We start from the raw sequence: 15,315 nt of genomic DNA on the forward strand, positions 1-15,315 counted from the left end.
ATGAATATGCAACAAAGTTTTTGACTTTGTAAAATGGGATAAGATGGTGGAAGTAATGGAAAAGATTGGTATAGATTGGTGAGAGACATATATGGTACAACAGAACCAAGTATCATTGGACGAGGAGTAAGACAAGGCTGTTCTCTGTCACCAATTTTGTTTAACATGTATTCTGAAGCAATGTTAAAAGAAGCACTGGAGAATTCGGAAGAAAGAATAAAGATTGGAGGTAGACAGATATTTGCAATAAGATATGCAGATGACAAGGCGTTACTGTCACATACTGAAACAGGACTACAACATCTGTTGAACAGAATACTAGAATCCTGTATCAATTATGGAATGAAAATTAACAGAAGAAAAACAAAAGTAATGAAAATAGCAAGGAAAGAGGCAAATATGGATATCAGAATAAATGGAATCAAGTAAAAACATTTAAATATCGAGGAAATGTGATTTGCAGTGATGGAAGATGTAAAAGTGACATAAAAGCAAGACTAGCGATGAGAAGAGATGCCTTTAATAGAAAATGGAATTTATTCAGAAGTAAAATGGATAAAAAAGACTAATAAAATGTTATGTGCGGAGTGTTGCCCTCTATTCAGCTGATACTTAGACATTGAAGAAAGAAGAAATTAAGATTTCGGAAAGCTTTGAGATGTGGATTTGGAGAAGGATGGAAAAAATCAAATGGACAGATAAAATAACTAATGAAGAGGTCTTAAAAAGAGTAGAAGAAGAAAGAAGTTTGTTAAGGAGGACAAAAAGAAGCAAGGGAAACTGGATCGGACATATTCTGAGAGGGAATGGAATCATCAGAGATGCCATCGAAGGAAAAATAGACGTAAAAAGACCCAGAGGAAGAGTAAGGGAAACAGTGCTAGATGACATGCTCAATGGAGACAGGTATACAACCTTGAAAGAGAAGGCTCAGAACAGAAGAGAGTGGAAGGAGAGTTTTTGCTACTAAAAGAAGAATCTGCTCAATTGCAGAATGCTCAAGAAGAAGAAGATGCAACGAACAGGTTTCTACCTTTCGTGGGTGGGAGAGTGACATAACAAAAATCTTTTGAAGTTTACATTTTGAGCCGATGCATATATGACTCTTTTAAATCATGTGCATTTTTCAAGTATTCACTCCTCTGTAAAAAAGGGGAAAAAATGGAGAGAAAACAGGTTTAAAAGCGTTGATTTTAACATATTTAGAACCGTTTAATACAGAATTAAAACGCAACTGATTTTATATACAAAAACGTCATACGTATCAATGTGTATTATAATTATTAACATGTCATATTCTACCTCTTTTTTTTTTCGGATTTGTTATTCAGCTCAGCTATTAACCTCTTATTTGTCAAAGCGCACGTGTTCATTTGGTGTATAGAAGACATTCCATAATTGTCACTGCGGGGAAAGGAAGTGGTTTTAAGGTTAGATGCCTTAATCTAATTTAGTTTTGAAACTAACCAAGTGAGAAATGGATTTTCCGCAACATCGCGAGTGAAAGTCACGTAATAAATCCACCTTGGCTGAAAGAGAAATTTCTTTTTTGGTTTCAAGGAATTGTCACTTGATTAAACTCGAAGTTAAAGAGCACGTAGAAGCTAATGACGAAAACAAAATCGGATATCTTAGAATGTCACTGGATTTTAATACCCACATAAACATTTAATAATGTTTATATGATTATTTTATAATTAGAGAAAGGTATTTTGTTTTATTTTTGCGATAGTCTTATTCAAATAACTTAATTAAAAAGATGCTGTTGTTTTTTGTTGGATGGCTGTTCCATGGTTGGCAGATATAACACCGTCGTGATTATATAGGTACTTCCAAGTTTACGACCACAAAACCAATTTTGGCAACATTTCAGATAACTTACCCTTCTAATGTCATCCTTGGAGTTTATTAAGAATGTATTATAAAGTTTTGGTGATGTTTTCGTGAAATTTGATAAGGATCACAAAATGACGAATAATATAATACGTTGTCCAATATAGTCCAAGCATTAAATGTCCAATATAGCCTAAACATTAAATAAACCGAAACTATCATATCATAGGCCTTATCGTTTATCTTTTAAATTTCCCAATTTTAATAGATGAAGTGGTGTCTTACTAAACTGCCTATATATTAAGAAACAAAAATTCAAAATAGTATATATTTAATAAACAAGATTCTATTATAAAAATGCAGTCATGTTATTATTATACTAACTGTAATCATGTCACTATTTATTCTCTGTTTTAACACAATACATTATATTGTGATAGTTTAGGAGACTTGATGTTGAAAGTGTTACGCAACTACAAATATTACTGAAATAGAATTATGATTAAACATCGGCTGGTTGGGATTAAACATCGGCTGGTCAAAGAACTACGACTACGAACACACTATATTATGTTCCATTTATGCATACAGATATAACGTTAGATGATTCCGATACTTTTTACTATAAATATGACTGAATATGTCATAAAATGTTGCTATAAAATCCTTTACAAAAGATTCACGGTTTAAATTTTAAAGAATTGACAACATTTATAAAATAAGTTAAAACTTAAGTTTTTTGTATAATTTTCAACATGAAATGGGGGGGGGTGGAAATCGTGTACTAGGTTTTCTAATTTGTTCCTATCATTTTTAAAAAACATTTTCCTCTGTTGAAATTATTTTTATATCTATTTAGAGGTGAAGGGTTGTCCTCTGATAAATTTATCGTAAGGTTAATATGCTACAATAACTTTTAAATATTTTACTAACTTTGGTTCATACAAAATAAAATATAAATGTGTAAATTTAATTTAAATCAATAAAGATTTTTAAAAAGTAGTGGAAGTTATTTTGAATTTTATGTAAAATCAAAATATTATAACAAAATAAATTTTTTAGAAAAAAATATGAAATTTGAGAAATACACCAAACAAAAGAAAAGAATTACTTTTCCAAAAAGTAAGTTGGGTCGAAATACTCACAGTTTGAAGATTATCAATTGTTCAACAATTTCCCGGTTTATTGAATGTGATAGAGATAGATATTTTTCCACATATAAAATGAAAATTTTATGTATTTTGTTTCCAACTGATGTTTTACGCTTGATTTAGAAAACTAGGAACAGTTTTAAGAAATAAGAAATATAATAAGAGTATTGTTCAAACTTTCGTAAGAAATAAGAAATTTCTGGCACTCAGAAGTCGAATAACTTTTCACAAACAGCGCATCACAATAAAAATTGTCAGTTTACCATCTCCTTGTCTACCAATAGGGGATATTCCCAATCCCATTGTTTATCTGAGATACTCTGCACTGTTGGAAGACCTGAATCGTAATTGACTCATTCACTATAAAGTGATGTTTGGGGAAATCCATAAGACGGAGAAAATGCTGGTGTTTATAGGTCTTTTGCTGATATTTCAGTAAAATATCGGAACTATAAAATAGTATTTTTCTTTTTCTTTATAATATTCAAAATTCCTCAAAGCATCCATGGTCTATAAGAAAGACTCGCATACAAAAAAACACTCTCATTACGCTATGTGAAATCGGAAAGATCAATTTGTCGAGTTTCTGAAGTGTGCTATTTTGGTGTCTCGAGAAATGGATCCGTAGTCCGAAAAACTGAAGAATAAGAACAAGGGAAAAAATTGAAACGTAGTTGATTGCAAAAGCTAACCAACGGACAAACGCCACATATTATAATTAAGAACTCGTGTCTCGTTATAAAATGCAAATATTGAGATCATGTTCACCTCTATGTTAATTATCTGGTATCGTAGTCTGAATTGTGTAGTACTTATGAGGTCTAAATCATCATTCAAATTTTGATACAATTTGATAATGTACGACACCTTCTTTGCAGAGATAATTAATTAGGCAAATTCTAATATTTAAGATGTGCAGATAACTGCATTACCTTCCAGTATTGCATAGTACGTCATTAAATTTAGCACAAGATACTGCACAACTTGCTTCTAACTTGGGTTATATGTAATTAACCAACGTTCTGTAACACCAGGAATATTATTATGAATTATTAGTATTACTATATTTTTTATGTATGAGGGTTGATTAGAAATATTTGCTGCAGAATTTTTTGTAGGGAAACTACTAAACATTGGTTACAGGAAAATTCATCGAAAAGCGAACTCATCGAAAGACAATTCATCGAATGAACAATTCATCGAAAAACAATTCACCGAAAATTTTAAATTTTCGATAATGTTATGGTAAAATAATCCATTTACAACAAAAAACTTAACCACGCAGACTGCTTCTTGTACTGCAACTTCTACTAATTCCGCCAAGTCAGAGAGTTTTTGTAATCCAGTACATAATTTGGACACATTATTTCTTTGTTGCCCCGAATATAGTTGAACTGAAAACTGGAATGGTTCGACATTTCCTTGTAAAAGTTTCAGATAGCGAAATCTGAGTAAAATTCATCCCATAATAATTGCAGTATTGAAGTCGCATATTACTACTAGCAACAATAATAATAATGAAGCCCTCATAGTTCAGTCGGAAAAAACGAAGCTGTTTAGTTAGAAAGACCTGGGTAGTTGGATCCCATTTACGCATAATTTTTATCAGTCCTGTTCTTCTAAACGCAAGTTAGCAGGCATAATATAGATACGGCTGGGCTTTTTTTACGGAAACAGGCAAATCGGTCCCATGAACAGACATGAAACAGTTATCGGACAAGAAAGACTATAAGAACCATATTGTTCTATAATTTTTCCCTATGAAAGTAGCATTGTAATCTCCTTATTCACGGTTCAGGTTTTGTTCTAAATGGATCAATTTTCTCATAATATTTTCGAAAATTTTAATTTTTCGGTGAACTGTTTTTTCGATGAATTGCATTTGCGACGAATTGTCATTCGATGAATTGCCTTTTCGATGAATTGTCTTTCGATGAATTGCCTTTTCGATGAACTCTCCGGATACCCTAAACAGTATCGAAGTGGTAGCTATGCAGACGTTTGTCGAAATCTTTCGAAGCCATCTACTGGAAAAAAGGGGGATAGTTTGACTCATTCGTGAATAAGTGGGTCGGAAATGCATTTTTGTTTCCTTTGATCACACTGTGAAGTGGATTTTGGAGGAGAAAGTTCTACTATAATCTTGGCTAGACAAATACAGAAAAAGAAACAACCTCGAGTTAATCCAAGATATTTGAGTGAAATTCCGATTTTTTTTTATTTAAAAAAAACGATTCAAGAGACGAAAGCTGTGGGAAAGAATCTCCGTTTTTTTTTTTAAATTATAATCACTATATGTCCGCGCGGTTAGCCTAGTGGCTGTGCGCTTCGCAACCATATGCCTGGGGAAGGAGTGTCCTAGGTTCGATTCCCGTTGACGACGTGAGGAGCTTAAGAATCTTTTTCAGTCATAGCCAAGTTAGTCGGTCTTGGAAGTGGACAGAAGGGTTTTTCTCCCAGTTTATCTGGGGTTTTTCATCCCGCAAGCAGACAGACAAGCCCCGTGAACACACACAGATTACAGTCATAGGATATAGCACGACAAGGAAGGCAACGGGAAAAACCACCTTTCTCATAGTCATTTTCCCAGCTGGTAGCGTATATATAGCTGCCTCTAAACAGCCGAAAAGGCTATACCCACACAACAACCATTATATAACGTGGTGGGAGCGCTTACTCATCGTAGCTTCCAACGATGAGTCCCTAAATCCTTGGAGGTCTCTTGTATTAATAATTTATAACCACTGTATACGACACAGCAATACGACACGCATCTCTCAGAAATGCGTCGAATCGTACATGTAATTAAAAGATCATTCTTTGACGAATATAATACAAAGTTGCTCATTAATATTTGGTTTGCGTGCAAAACAAAGTCTCCTCCATATGTTTCGCAGGGCAATTTAACAGTATCGAAGTGGTAACTTCCCATAGCATTAGTAATTTTCGTACAAAATTTGTTAACTTTCGGATATACTAAGAGGCTTTATGATGTACTCACAGCCATTGTGAGACCAATTAATACTTTAAACATGTTGATGTGTGTGTGTGTGTGTGTGTGAAGTTCAATTGTCGTAGCTATTCGTACTCTGTGTTGGGTAACATACTGAAGTGTTATCCACTAGAGTTGGCTTGCACATACCCCTTCTTCACACGAACCAAATTTGAGGAAGTGGAATTTTATTATCTCTTTTATTAAACGCATGTCATATTTTTGGCAGAGCATTTAATGCATAATAGCGATGGAAAAATTTCTTCAGTGTACTTTCAAATGCAAACAGAACAATACAAATATGATTAATCTTAACGAAGAGTGGAGAAGTTATTTTAATGAATCTGTCAGCACCGGAGATCATAAGAAAGAGACGGTGAAGCAAATAAATTCCTTTGGTAGAGAAATATATACAATTAAATGAATATTAAAATATTAATGTAAAAATCAAATTATAAAACTTAATTACACTTACTTAAAATTTAATTAAGTGTGAATATAAAAATCAAATAAAGTCCAACTGTACTTTCTTGTGTCAAGCGTAAACCAAGCTCCTAATTGTTCACTACAAACAAGCTTCAGTACTGTTTCAATTAACCTAACCTAGATTGATTAAATCTGACAGCAAACACGTTTATTAGATGTTCAACTCTCTGGGTTAATAGATAAGCCGGTACTAGTTCCATCAAGAGGAAAGAGAGAGAAATATTCAACTCCAAAAGGAACACTTTTCTTTTCTGTGTAAGGAGTTTATTATTCAAATGATGTCCCCAACCGAGTTTTTACGTCTTCCCTCTTTGATGAAGTGCAGACTCGTTTTGGTGTTCATTCGGATCACGTCTATCATGTAATGGGTCTACAAGTCTCTGCCGTAAACGGGATGTAGGGAATTATACGCCGGTGTTTACATCATCCTTTCGGAGAAACATAAAAAAAGCTACTACAAAACGGAAATCCCAGTGAGGTGTACACTCGTGAGAGATGCAAAGGTTACAGAAACATACTTTAAAGGATTCACAACAAACCTTTCTTTATGGAAAGGAGTGTCTGAAGAAAACTCAGAAAGTCAAATTTAGCTTTCGCAGGGGGAAATAAAGAGCAAGTTCGTGATTACCCTGTATGAAAATAAGAATTTGTAGTAAATCTAGTTTTCCTGCGTTTTATCTTTTGACCCCTCTCCCTACGGACTGGATTTAGATTTATTTCACTCGTTTTGCATTTCTATCCAGTACTTCATGGAAAATTACAATTTAGCAAATGTGAGTATTTTGAAATTTCTACGAAGCTCTTTTCAGAGGTTTGGAATTACAGCACACGCGCAACTAGATCTACGAGACCAGTGTATTGTTATTCATTGCATTCTTCTAGCCTGTTGAATGAAAGAGATAGAAAGAAAATATCCTTCCATCTCTTTATGAAACCAACTAACTCAGTTGAAACTGGGAAGACGGAATTCGAACTCATGGATATTATAAATATTATATTCATTGCATATAATGTTTAGTTAGATGAGCTCTCGAGCTATGACAGTAAATAATAGAATATTTAAAAGTAAAGTCACTTGTATCTCGCTGATATGCAGTCAGATCGTCAAGAACAAAAGCCCTACAGACAGTTTGGCAACCTGGTATTGCTAAAGCCATCACCGATGTTGTGTTTCGTTCCTATGTAATTTATTTGTTTGTTTGTTTCCTTGTTTAGCGTAAACTGATGTAATATTCTGATTCAAAACGACGATGATCTTGCAGTTTCATCGTGCTTTCGAAACCGGATGTGATATCACACAAGCATTACGTCACATCCGTTTGCAACCAACATTTTTTATAAATAGACAGACAGAGAGATGGGGGATTTCTTATTGCGAGGAAACATAAAAGGGTAGTGGAAAGGGAAATTGATAAAAGATAAAAAGTCATCTAATTTAGCAAAGAGCAACTTTGGATTGTAGAATTATTTTCGAGGTAGCTAAGATTACGGGTCAGTGATGTATTCGTTATCTTTAGTCGTACTCCAAGGCTGAGTTTGTCATTTCTCTGAAAGTGTGTTGCAGTTACAACCAAAGCAACTATGGCTATGTATCCGGTGCATTATGTCTTGTCATTGAAAATCCCTTAACAAGGATTGTTTAGAAGGGATTTTTGAGAGATAAAACCAGTTTTCTAAAATAAAAAAAAACTATTTTAACGTGTCCAAGTAATCCTTGTTGTTGTGCACAAAGGCTAAAGAAGAAAAAAAGGTAGAAAAACATAGATTAAAAACTTAAAATAGAGAAATAAAGATAATATTAACTCAAGTGACAAAGAAAAAAAATGGACAAAACGGAATTAACACAGAAAATTCCCGAAAAAAAATATCGGAGGAAATGTATCTTTCTTTGAAAAGATAAGCAAGGAAAAGATATATTCTTATATATTTTCTCATATGTTCACTTAAAGAAAAAGAGGGAGCCAGTGTAGCCAATTTTCAGTAGCACTTTGAGTATCCATCTTTCAGAGAAAAAGTGGAATCCGCTTATATCTTTTCAAGTGCTCTCTACGGCATTGAAGTAAAAAAACGAAAACAAAAAATGCACTTTGAATTCGTAGTGTTTGTGTGATAACGACTGTGCATTAGACTGGCACTCAATCCCATTGTCTTTTTGTCCTTTTGATCCTCTTTTAAAAGGAGGTAAACTAAAACAGTTTATATGTTTCACAAGCCTTTCGCTTTCCTACTGCAAATGCGTACGTTATCATATGAGAAATAACAATAATAGCCAATTATTAAGAAACTAGACCAAACTAGGTGCACAAAGTAAGCACAATGTATCATATACTGCTAGAATAATGCTTCTAGTAAAGGACCTAATTCCTACTTTTATATAAAAGCATTCTTTTACATTTGTCGAGAGAGAGAAAGTATATGAATAAACTTGTTATATGAAATGTTCTAAGAGATACTATTTAGTTTTCTTTTTCTTCCATTATCCTTGATTTGAGATGCTGAGGTATGGTAACAAATGTCTACAATCACTTTATATCAGGAGCACCGCTTTGAACATTATTATATCGTAAGCAATAAACAAATAGTTGGATTATATATAATCTCTCTTTTCTTACTCATTTTTGTGGTGCGAATAAATTGTAAGCCTTTAAAAAAAGAACAAAATGGCATTCAAATTATTATAAAATATTTTCTAAGAAACTAAATTTCACATTACATGAACCGAATCTAATGGATAAAAGTACTGAATAAATATATGAGACCTTGTATTTTGATTCTTATATTTCTGTGTGACTTCGATCGACGAAATTTTCTTGTACAGGTATTCAATGGCGAGCTAATCTGGGAATGCTACGCTACAGATCAAACACGAAAACTTTCTCAAGCCACTTCAGACCTAAAGACATTTATGCACATCCATACTCACGATGGTATTAGAACCCACAGCCTCTTGACTGGAGGACTAGGCACTCAATCAACCGTGCTGGCTACATACGCTGTCCTGCATCTCATTTTTTTTTATATATAAATATAAACTACATCACAACTTACATAAGATATACTCTTACGTACTACATAACCTGTCGTAGATTCTTATATATTTACCTTATTTATATTCATAGGAAGACTATTTTATGTAAAATTCACACAGAAGTAAATATACTTCTGTGTGTGAATATTTTATTTATTTATTAAATATTCACACAGAATATTTAATACATAATATTTTATGAAAACTTATCCTTATATCCTTATAAGGACTGGCTTCGAGGGGCGAAGAGCAAGAATGCTTTTCATCTTCCCCGTTATCTGTAGAGGACAGTGTAGGGATAAGGTGTTATTGAGCTATTAAAGCTCTGGTCATGGCAGGAGGGTAACAGCAACAGCCAAGCCTCATTTAGAACTTCATTGGCTACAGCATTGCCATCCATTACCCTCCAAGGGTATTAATCACCGCATCTTAGATCCTTCCACTCGTGAAAAACATATAAAAAATTAATTAATTGTAATATTATGATATTAAACTTTTAAAGGTGTACTTCATATTTCGTAAAATTTTTAAAATTATTTTAAATTATTAAAAAATTTTAATTTTAACTTAACAAGGAAAAAAATTTTAATTATTATTTTAAAAAAATATAACAAATTAAATTAATAAATCGTATAACGTTAGTATACTAGGACATCTTAAAATAAAATGAACCTGACTAAACGTCATCCGAAAATATAGCAAGAAATCTTGTTACTGTTATAATCTTTTAAATTGTTCATAAATAAATGGGAAACAAAAGCTTCCCGTTTAGTTCTATAATACTCACTAACAGCGATCTAGCAGCATATTATCTCTTTAGATTGTCAATCCTTAAGTTAACCTGAAATCCGCATTGAAATCCGTCAACATGTCACTCATGTTTTGAAAAAAAAAAAGAAAAAAAAACACGTTACAATCAAGAAACATGGAAGACAATTTTGCTTCTGATATATTCTCTAAAGAATAAATTTATCTCCTTGACATCCTTTATTAATTTTCTAGGTCACGACTGGCGACTTTTCTGTTAGTGTATTTGTAAACAAGTGTTCCCACATTGCAATCGTGAGCATAAAGCCTACAACGCAACTTTTTTGTTGTTAGGTTGTTCGACATTGGAGAAAGTTAATAGAGGTTCTTTTTTCAAATTTAAATCCGGTAGCAAGAAATTATTATAAAAAAAGTATTTCGCATACCTTTCCTGATTATTCGCAAGTTTACGTACTTATTGGTAATGACTTTTTAATGGGAATTCGAAAGACCACATCCAGAACAGATACTGGAGCTTCTTAGAATACTTTCCCTTTCTTGTGGATATCAAAATTTCGTTACGTTTATTAAGAAATGGGAATTGTGATCAGTTTTGAGGGTATGTTGTTACCCTCCACTCTTATTTATCTATCTAATAAACCCAACTCGGATGACGTATAGTCAGGTTTATTTTATTTTAAGATGTCCTAGTATACTAACGTTATACGATTTATCAATTTAATTTGTTTTATTTTTTTTAAATAATAATTTGAATTTTTTCTTTTTTAAATTAAAATTAAATGTTTTAATAATTTAAAATAATTTTTAAAATTTTACGAAATATGAAGTACACCTTTAAAAATTTAATATCATAATATTACAATTAATTAATGTTTTTCCATAAGTTTTTCACGGTGAGAACTAACATGTCCTTTTTAGGACTTCCAGAGTAACGAATGGCAATGCTGAACCAAGGAAGTTAACTGAGGTTCGGCTGTTGCTGTTATCCTGGGTTATGAGTTTTTGAGTTCGCTCTCTTAGGGTTTTTGCCTTAAGGGAGCACTTTGAGTCTCCGGGGAAGGTGTTCTCCGGCACGGCCCGCTTGTCGGTGAATTATTTTCCTCGGAATTTGATCGGTTCTGCTAGGACGGGGCGGCCGTTACTGAGTGGAACCAACGCTGAGATATGGATGGTCTTTCACCCACTATGGAGTGGCCTAGAGATCGTCCGATTTTTTGAGATTTTACCCTTTACTTACTAATCAGGGTAACGAATGGCAATGCTGAACCAAGGAAGTTAACTGAGGTTCGGCTGTTGCTGTTATCCTGGGTGATGAGTTTTTGAGTTCGCTCTCTTAAGGTTTTTGCCTTAAGGGAGCACTTTGAGTCTCCGGGGAGGGTGTTCTCCGGCACGGCCCGCTGAGGGGCTTTGTCGGTGAATTATTTTCCTCGGAATTTGAGCGGTTCTGCTCAGTGGTCGGGGAGCCCGTCACTGAGTGTAACCAACGCTGAGATATGGACCATCTTTCGCCCACTATGGAGTGGCCTAGAGATCGTCCGATTTTTTGAGATTTTACCCTTTACTTACTAATCAGGGTAACAAATAGCAATGCTGTAGTCAATGAAGTTTTAACTGAAGCTCGGCTATTGCCGTTACCCAGCCATGACTACAGCTTTTTTAGCTCAATAACACCCCCATCCACACAGATTTTCTTCATTCAGATGACGGGATAAAGAGTCAAGGACTCAGTCCATCGCCCAGTTCTTTTAAGAACTTTAAGATAAGTTTTTCACGAGTGGAGGGATTGTGATCAGTTTTGAGGGTATGTTGTTACCCTCCACTCTTATTTATCTATCTAATAACCCCAACTTCATGAGTTTTATCGTATTCCGAAATGTATTTCCTGTACTTTATTGAATAAAAACGAATACGAGTAGAACAATTCTAAAAGTATTCTGTTAAATGAAATGTTTAAATTTTCGTTAACTACATAGCAAATTTTAAACTCTCTATCAAGATGTTGAAGTCAGTGTTTGATAAAATGTGCCGAATTAAAACAAAAATAATACTGTGATACTCTCCCAAATGGGAGCTTTCTCATCAAACATTGATTATTATAAGCATGTTGATAAATATTTCCCCATAACACCGGCGTGGGAAGAGGACCTCCCTTATAAAGATTAAGAATGCAATACCTCTCTGTGGATGGATTTCACATTAAAAGTAGGATGTTTAATCATTGGATAATTTTGTCCCTGGATTTTTATTAGTAAGTTATAGGTTAAATAAATTTATACCATCTTCCAGAAAAACTGAATCTCCCCTATCACACCTGCAGACAATTCAAATATGATCGTTCCTGCTTGATATCAGAAAACTACAACATAAGCGATGTGTCTCGTGCAAGTTTAAAGTGGGGCCATCTTCACTGAAATATTCCGATATATTACTCCCCATCTTCGCTTTCAAGTTAGGCTTAATGGCCTATCACAGACAAGAATAACAAGGTTATAATCAGATTTATAACAAGCTAAGTAACTTGGCTTGTTATAAACCTTATTACTGCTTATGTGGTGATTAATCCCATGCAGATTATCTGTAAACTGCGTATATTCTTCTGGACTGTTTGTCTGCGGGATTACAAACCCGAGTTTCCTGGATGAATCTCGGCTTTATCAACCACCGTGTGAGACCGGCTAAAATTCTGCTGAAGTATTCGATGGAGTGGAGCCATCTTTTTTATATTGTCAAGTTTCTCTTAGAAGAGAACTATCTTCAGCACGATTCTATTTTCTCTCTTTCTCTATGCAGAAAGTGGCTCTACTTTCTCTTTATGTGTGTGTTTTCAGCACTTTATTATAGCACACTCCATATGTATTTCTGTCACCTTACCCATAATTAATTTATATACATTCGAAATATTTTTCAACTTGTATCTAGAATCAGATTCTAATATGGTCTTATTTTTCCTTTATCCTTTAAGCTGTATAATTCCGCTAAACAATCGCAGGAAACCTGAAAAGTATACTGAAAAACTATCTCCAAATAGGTTTTTTATGTTGTAAATAAATAAAATGCAACTTTAATAAAGCTGTTATGGTTTATATAATAAAATGCAGATACTACAGTACATCAATAATACTGATAATCGACTTCCAAAACCAGCAAATCAATAATTATCTTAAATAATTTTAATTTTATAGTCAGTAAAAACGTTTCCAAATCAAACAGAGGCATCCTTCAGATTAATGATACTGCAGATGGAATTAGGTTGTGCCAATTACTGCCGAGTCAGCTGAGGACTTTTGATATTATGTTTAATGGTGTGTGTGTGTGTGTGTGTGTGTGTGCGCGCGCGCGTGCGGTCTCCTGTTCATTCATTTGTGTCTTATGAGGGGATAACTTGCAAAAACGAAAAAAAATTGCCGCTTTCATGAGACCGAATTCGTGTCGTAACTCTGAGTTTGGATCCGAGTCTCCGACCAGGAGGGACACATATTGTGTGGTGACCGGATGCCAAAACAAAAGGTTGATGCGTAAGAGGCATATTGCTATTTCCACTATTTCCATAATGACGTTAATAGTAGTCTACTCATTGAAATAAACAAAGTATTGAAATATAAACAGAAATACAAATCATGGATTTCTATTAGCACTCGTGCTACAGTTCCAGTGAGCTACTACTGATTGATTCTAATGAAGCTCAGGCTTATTAGGATATTCTATAGAATTCGACTTTGTGCACTCGACGTGAAATAAATATCAGCCTTAGTTTAGTCACCCTCTGGCCAATTAAACTCAGTGTACAGTTTTATATTCAGCTGTACTGTTGACAGAAATACGGATATCTGAAGGGTATACGTAAAAAATATTTCTGAGTAATTTTATGTTATATTTTTATTAGAAACAACATATCTAATGTTGTTTCTAAAAAATATTTTTGAGTAATTTTATGTTATATTTTTATTAGAAACAACATATCTAATGTTGTTTCTAAAAAATATTTTGAGTAATTTTATGTTATATTTTTATTAGAAACAACATATCTAATGTTGTTTCTAAAAAATATTTCTGAGTAATTTTATGTTATATTTTTATTAGAAACAACATATCTAATGTTGTTTCTAAAAAATATTTCTGAGTAATTTTATGTTATATTTTTATTAGAAACAACATATCTAATGTTGTTTCTAAAAAATATTTTGAGTAATTTTATGTTATATTTTTATTAGAAACAACATATCTAATACGAATTATGTTTTTCCAAAATGAAGCTATATTTGGTTCTGTAAGTAAGTTGTCGTCCTCTTGAAAGTTCTCGCCATCATTATCATCTCCTAGTTTCGAGGGATTACATTTACACACCCCTTAACGGTTGTGAAGGGTTCAGTACAAATAAGATTTTAGTTTGCTATGAATAATTTCTTCCAAATTTGTTAGATCTCTAAAACATCAGTTTCCATTTTCATCAGACTCCTCTGAAATCTTATATTAGTCTTAAATCTTGTTTGCATACAATAAGACTTATATTGACCTCATTACGCAACATTTATAATCTTCACTTTGAATCTTCTCGCCAAAGTAAATGATAACCTAATACCCTAATCTGCAATTCATCTACACATTTATTGTTGATTTTTAACTTTGTATTTTTGCCAATTTCTCATAATTCTGTTGACAAAGAAATGAATGTGCATACTTGTTAATCGTATCGTGGATCAGAGTTATTATTTAAATACATATTTCTGTATAGCAATTTAAATCATTTTTCTATCTAAGAAGTTCATTCCTGCATTGCATTTTATTAGTTCTTTTTTCGCAGCCAATCTGAGATATTTTCGATTCTCTCCCAATAATATTCTGTTTGTGACCTCATCCACAAATCTTCTTGTCATCCGATGTTTAATCGTGTGTAGATTTTGTCCTTTAGTGGAGTTCCGCTTTTGCTTTTCATATTCCACTGACTGAGTTTTTCGCTGACGTAATGTATGTGTAATATTCTTCTTTCTTTGCACCATTCCTCCTCGCTCCATAAAATACGCACAAAAAAAAGTTAGTGAATAAAAATTCGAAGGGTA

The 15,315-nt window shown here is 33.3% G+C and overlaps 1 protein-coding gene and 1 long non-coding RNA gene across 6 annotated transcripts in view; one reads left to right on the plus strand and one right to left on the minus strand.

The window, feature by feature from the left end:
• LOC150092644 (potassium voltage-gated channel protein Shaker-like) overlaps positions 1-15,315 on the minus strand; it is a 709,278-nt gene that overhangs the window by 566,678 nt on the left and 127,285 nt on the right. The gene's annotated exons all lie outside the window — the stretch shown is intronic.
• The window catches only part of LOC150092645 (uncharacterized), a 405,687-nt gene that overhangs the window by 190,590 nt on the left and 199,782 nt on the right, over positions 1-15,315 (plus strand). The gene's annotated exons all lie outside the window — the stretch shown is intronic.

The sequence above is a fragment of the Typopeltis vanoorti genome, chromosome 25 (genome assembly GCF_054136105.1).
Source record: "Typopeltis vanoorti isolate ZY-2024b chromosome 25, IOZ_Tvanoo_1.0, whole genome shotgun sequence".
In the NCBI taxonomy this organism is placed as follows: domain Eukaryota; kingdom Metazoa; phylum Arthropoda; class Arachnida; order Uropygi; family Thelyphonidae; genus Typopeltis; species Typopeltis vanoorti.